At 60.5% G+C, this 5,915-nt stretch overlaps 1 long non-coding RNA gene across 1 annotated transcript; it reads right to left on the bottom strand.

Annotated features, from left to right (window-relative positions):
- Positions 1-4,500: 4,500 nt before the first annotated feature.
- LOC114890862 lies at positions 4,501-5,839 on the bottom strand. Its single transcript, XR_003792376.1, has 2 exons — positions 5,439-5,839; positions 4,501-4,727 (listed from the first exon to the last, which is right to left on the bottom strand). It is a non-coding gene; the product is annotated as an uncharacterized LOC114890862 (long non-coding RNA).
- Between the last annotated feature and the right edge of the window lie 76 nt (positions 5,840-5,915).

Below are 5,915 nucleotides of genomic sequence, written 5' to 3'. Positions count from 1 at the left end.
CCTGCCTGCCTGCTGAGCTCTGGGCTCCCTCCTCGCACTCAGCCCAGACCCCGCATTCCCAGAGAAGGCCCCGCACACTCACTCTTCGTGCAGGAGGTGCATCTGCAGGCTTTGCAGGTGCAGGAGCCAGCGCAGCCGCAGGAGCCGCCTGCCGGGAAGGGAAAGGCCAGCAGTGAGCAGGGACAGGGATGCAGGAGCTACAGCAGACGGTCAGCAGCGATGCCTCCCTGAGCCCTCCTCCTCTGTCAGGACCCAGCCCTGGGAGCTCGTGTCCACTCAGGCGGATAGAGAAGCCCCAGCTCCTCTCTTCTGGTCCGAGGAGAGTAGGTCCCCTCCTGATGGGACTCCACAGGGAAGGTCCCGGGCTCCAGACCCAGCCCAGGCCGACTGGGGCTGGGGGCCGGGGCCCACGGCCTGAACCCCAAAGAGGCAGCGTCCGCTCCTCCCATCAAGTCCTGGCAGCTCCGAGGCCTCCTGCAAACACTGGGTCCCGGTCTAGCAATCCCCTGACCTGCTGGGTGACCTCAAGAAGGACAGCCTGGAGCCTCCGTGCCCTCAGTGTCAACAGAGAGGCAAAGGGAGACTGACGTGCCCTCAGGAGCCTGGCTACCAAGAAAGCCCTGGACCCGTGACAGGAGTCCTCCCGAGCTCAAACTCAAAGCCCTCCCTTCTCGTCCTGTGCCTGGGAAGGGGGCATCCTAAGGCTCAAAGCCAGGGCTCCCTTACCAGTGGGGCAGGAGCACTTGGGGTCCATGTGGAGGAGAAGCGAGGCCCGAGGTCCAAAGCAAGGGGCGAAGCCGCTTCACGGGTCCGGTGGGGGCCGTGTGGGAGCGAGGAGCCCGGGGGCTCGGTTATAGGCCGAGGAGGCGGCCCGGGCGCAGAGGCCCCGCCCCCGCCTTGCACCCGCCCCGCGGATCCGCGCCCGCGCCGCCCGCCGCGCCCTGGGCCGGGCTGTGAGCAACAGGCGGGGCCGAGCGCACGGTTCCCCTTCGGTGCCGGCTGGAGCGGAGGAACCGGGTGCCGTGCGGTAAGCGGTGTCCCAGCCCCCTGGCCGCCCCTTCCCAATGTGCCCGACGGGAGCAGCCGCCGTGTTGGCGGGCTGTGCAGGAATCCGGCTCCCGCGTCCTCCGGCCTTCCCCGCCCCAGGCCCCGCGCCGCCGGCCTCCGGGTCGCCGTTTCCTGCAGCCTGAGAACAGCCCCCGCCTCCCGCTCGTGTCCCCTGGCTTGGCTGGAGCCGGGGAGCGGTGTCAGAGAGCGCAGGCGGGTGTGACCCTCACCACCGTTTCGCCGACCCCATCCATGTGACCCCAGGCGTTGCCAGCCCCGGTCCCCACCACGGTCCTTTGGAAGCATTTTTCCGGTACCGCCTCCTGTAAGCGCAGCGCGGTGAACATTGGCTTCAGCCGCGAGTCGCCACTTGTGTTTTCCTTTCCTGGAGGGATCGTGGCTCATTTCTCCGGGGGCTTCTTTGCCTAAACTTTCCAGGGGCGCTCGTCACTGTAGCCGGTCCACCCCCACGCCAGGGTGGAGGTTCCCTAATCATGGGACGCTTCCCCAGGGACGGCATCGTTGTAGGGGCTGGGCAGACCTGGCGTTACGTAGCAAAGCGAGACAAGTGGATAGTTCCCTTTGAGCAGTCCTGACAGTTACTCACCGTGGAGTCCATGCCAAGCCTTGTTAGTCACTTTTGCTCTTTGAGTTGTCACACCAACCGGGAAGGGAGACAGCAGTCAGGAGCCCGTTTCCCAAAGGCCAAAGTACCTTCAGTACAAGGAGGCTACTGAGGCAGGCACACAGTGCTGGGGAGTGGTGCCCTGCTTCTGTGTTTTTGTCGCTTCGCAGCTGAAAGAGGGAGTCAGTGAGAAAGCTCCCCTTTGGCCCAGAGCTGCGTCCTCAGCCCGTCTCCACCATGTCCAGCTCAGTCCTGGGGGCGACCAAGGTGACACAGTTGGAGTGTATTTATGATTCTGTGGCTGCCTTCTGACTCTCTCCTTCAGTAGTGTTCAAGAGGTTTCTTTTGGTATAACGTGTTTCAGAAAATCACTGAAAAGAAAATGGTAAGGAAATCCTGATGCAGGTGACAGCAGAAATGGCAGGATCCTTCTGTGTCTGTGAGGAGGGCACGGACCGTGTTCCTCACGGCTTTCTATCTGTAGCGTCAACGGCTCTTTGCGTGAAGGCAGGATAACCCCGTCGGGGGAACTGGTCCCACGCTCACAGGGTGGATGGGGACGGCCCAGAGCACAGAGCTAAACACACCGTCCTTGCTTGCGTGCCTGGAAGGAGGACAATGTCTCCTAGGCTGATGATAGCAAATAAATAAATAGATAAATGAATGAATGGGTGATGTGGTAGATTACTCACTGAGTGCCCAGTATATTCTGACCTTCTTTGCATGTATTCAGTTCTTTAATCCCGAGAGCCAGACACTATTATTTTGCCCTTTAGGGCCCAGGAGACTGAGCCACAGACAGGTTATGTCACATGGCTATATGTGACACAGATGGGACTGGCCCTCCTGCAGGCTGACTGCAGCCCCGCGCCCAACCGGACACCACGTCATCCCATGAAGGGTGAGGACACTGAACACCTGGCACAGAGGCAGCAGTGGGAAAGCCCTGAGCCGGCAGTCAGAACCCTCCGCACAGCTCTGTGACCTCTCTGGGCTTCAGCCGCCCACCTCTGCAGCCAGGAGCGCAGCTGGACTGTCTCCGAAGACCCTTGCAGCCCTGAAAAAGGAGAGGCCGGATTCAGCCTCCAGTGATGTCATAACCGGCACCCTGTGGCCGGGAGGTGAGACAGCTGCAGGGTAGGTTTAGTCCTCTGAGTATAGGCTGTGTGCCCTTGGGCAGGTTGCTTAACCTCTGTGGAATTGGCACCATCGCTCCAGACCACGCAGGTTCACCGAGTCTGTCCAAATGCTGTGGCGGTGACTCGTTCCACGGGGCTTGTTGGAGGACATCGCCACGCCCTCTGGCACTGGATAAGCAAGGTTCCTATCCACCTCTGCCCTCACCATGAGCTTGCTTGCAAACCAGGGAGCCTTTCTCCAGGAGCTTGTGGGGAGCTCAAGGATTCTCTGTGCGCAAATGTCAGTGTGGAGAGAGCGATCATACAGGACACCGTTCGGGAAGCCCGAGCTAGGAGCCAGGCCACAGTCTCGCTTATTCCCCCTCCTTGAAATTAATCTTTTGTATCGAAAGGAGGAAATGAGATCTCAGAGAGTAGCGGTGACTTGCCAGGTCAGGAAGTGGCATGGTGGCTGTGAACCTGAGTGCCTGACACCAACGCCCACGCACGCAGCACGGGCCGGCTCCCGAAATGCCCTCTGCACTCGGGGCACCTGTGGCCCATCTTGGTCCTGGCTTCTGAGCCATGTGTCTCCTCTTTCTCTCAGAGCGCCCATCAGATAGCAGTTCCCTCCCCAGACCGCCAGGGGGCCCAACACCTGAAATACACTACCTGTTCCCTCAGCACACACTTGTTGCTAATAAACCCCACCAGGCCCCCCGCACTGCAGCACCACCATCACTCTGCCGAGGAACACATGGAGTCCTTCTTCTGCAACCAAGTCTCAGGGAAACAGCTGGGAAATTCCCACCAAATCCAAATCACTTTCTTTCGGGCTGTCGGGTAGCCACGGGCTGGACTTTGAGGGAAGGGAAGATGTCAGCCTGACCTAGGGAGGAACTTGCGAAGATTCAGAGCCAAGCCCCCGCAGGGAGCTGTCACGGGTGGCGAGTGTCCTGTCCGTAGCCCTGGGCAAGCCAAGGCCGATGTTCCCTGTGGGGAGGCAGGGGGCAGAGCTGCTCCAGGCGTGTGTGGTCCACACAGTGGGGCATCTGTGAGGTGTTCCCAGGACTCGGGCACACTTTCAATGTATGTGCAACATAGGAGAGCGTCCGATTTTCAGAATTGCTCTCCACGTGCGAAGGTGGGTTTACGTGTTGAAGGGAGAACTGGGTGTCACATATCGTGTCCTTTGACACGTTTTCTTAGCGATCCTTTTTACTGACCGGGGTTAAAACCGTGGCAGAAGATACAAAGAGGTCTTTCCAGGGTGTTTTAGACGCAAGCCCCGTGCAGAAGCCACACGAGAGGGGTGTGGGATTCCATCCCCTCTGGGTACTTTCCAGGCTCTCATCACCGAGGACTGAGTTTGGCAGGGGCCCCCAGAGAAGGAAAATGAGAAATGGACAACTTTCTCTGCAATCCGTACTCCTAAGGGCAGTAGAGGGAGTGTGTCCTCTGTGTGTCCAATGCCCTATGTCATCTGGCGAGGGTATCCTTTGGAGCTGAGACACGGAAGCTCAAATTAACCTAAGCGGCTAAGACGCTCAGTGTGTGTGAGTGTTGGGGGTGTGGGGTGTGTGTGTGGGGGGGTACTCTTTGGTCCAGAGCCGAGGCCTCTGCACGTCCAGCCCAGTTCCCCACGCCAGCCCTGATGGGCACGGAGTCTCTCTGTCCAAGACAGACCAAGGAAGACAGAGCCAGAATAAAGTCAACAGCTTTTATTACAGCTCACATATTTCATAGAAAAAGGAATGTAGCGTCAGGTCCGGTTGTGTGAAAAACGGTAACACGCAGGTGTGTCCTGCTTGCTCCGTTGACACCCGGGGCAGGCTCTCCGCGACATCAGGCACAGCAGCTGCACTTGTCCGAGGCCCCTTTGCAGACGCAGGCCTGGGCACACTTGGCGCAGCCCACGGGGCAGCAGGAGCAGCAGCCTGGGGAGGCAAGGGCAGCGTGCAGTCGGACCACGCGTTGTCCGGAACCACCCTTCCCAGCAGCAGGCCTGGCCCCAGCCGCCCTCAGGCCCAGACCCTGGGTTTACGATGGTGTCCTCTGTCCTGAGATAATTGCTCTCAGACACTAGGTTCAGGTTGCCCGGCCCATCTGTGCCCAGGACAGGGCACAGCGCCTTGGGGAGACAGTGAGCAGGGCCTCTGGGGACAAGAGAAAGCCAGCCCCCAGCACCGCCGGTGATGTGAGCCAAGTCGTCAGGATCAAAGTGGAGGCAAAGCCCTCACAGAGCAGCTCCCGCTCGGGATAGGGAAGCTCTGGGCTGCTTCGACGGGAAGGGGCTGCACCAAGGTCCGAGAAGCCACGCACGGCCACTGGTTCATGTCCCTAAAGTGCTTCAGTCCCTGAGAGGATTCAGAAGCGTGACTCAGGAGGCAGGAGGACTAGTTCTAGTGACAGGTCTGAGGTGGTTTGTCGGTGACCCGTCTGGGCCTCAGTCTCCCTGTTCTCTAGTGCGCGCCTGGGTCTCGGTCACGCCGAAGGTGATTCCAGCTCTGATTGTGAATCCCTTCCTGGTGAGGGGGGTGCGGGGAAGTTTGGTCACTGTCCTGCTCCTGCCTGCCTGCTGAGCTCTGGGCTCCCTCCTCGCACTCAGCCCAGACCCCGCATTCCCAGAGAAGGCCCCGCACACTCACTCTTCGTGCAGGAGGTGCATCTGCAGGCTTTGCAGGTGCAGGAGCCAGCGCAGCCGCAGGAGCCGCCTGCCGGGAAGGGAAAGGCCAGCAGTGAGCAGGGACAGGGATGCAGGAGCTACAGCAGACGGTCAGCAGCGATGCCTCCCTGAGCCCTCCTCCTCTGTCAGGACCCAGCCCTGGGAGCTCGTGTCCACTCAGGCGGATAGAGAAGCCCCAGCTCCTCTCTTCTGGTCCGAGGAGAGTAGGTCCCCTCCTGATGGGACTCCACAGGGAAGGTCCCGGGCTCCAGACCCAGCCCAGGCCGACTGGGGCTGGGGGCCGGGGCCCACGGCCTGAACCCCAAAGAGGCAGCGTCCGCTCCTCCCATCAAGTCCTGGCAGCTCCGAGGCCTCCTGCAAACACTGGGTCCCGGTCTAGCAATCCCCTGACCTGCTGGGTGACCTCAAGAAGGACAGCCTGGAGCCTCCGTGCCCTCAG

The sequence above is a fragment of the Monodon monoceros genome, unplaced genomic scaffold (genome assembly GCF_005190385.1).
Source record: "Monodon monoceros isolate NGI ecotype Baffin Bay Population unplaced genomic scaffold, NGI_Narwhal_1 Contig6595_ctg1, whole genome shotgun sequence".
In the NCBI taxonomy this organism is placed as follows: Eukaryota; Metazoa; Chordata; class Mammalia; order Artiodactyla; family Monodontidae; genus Monodon; species Monodon monoceros.
Note: the sequence above shows the minus strand (reverse complement) of the source record. Positions and strands in the feature narration are given on the sequence as shown.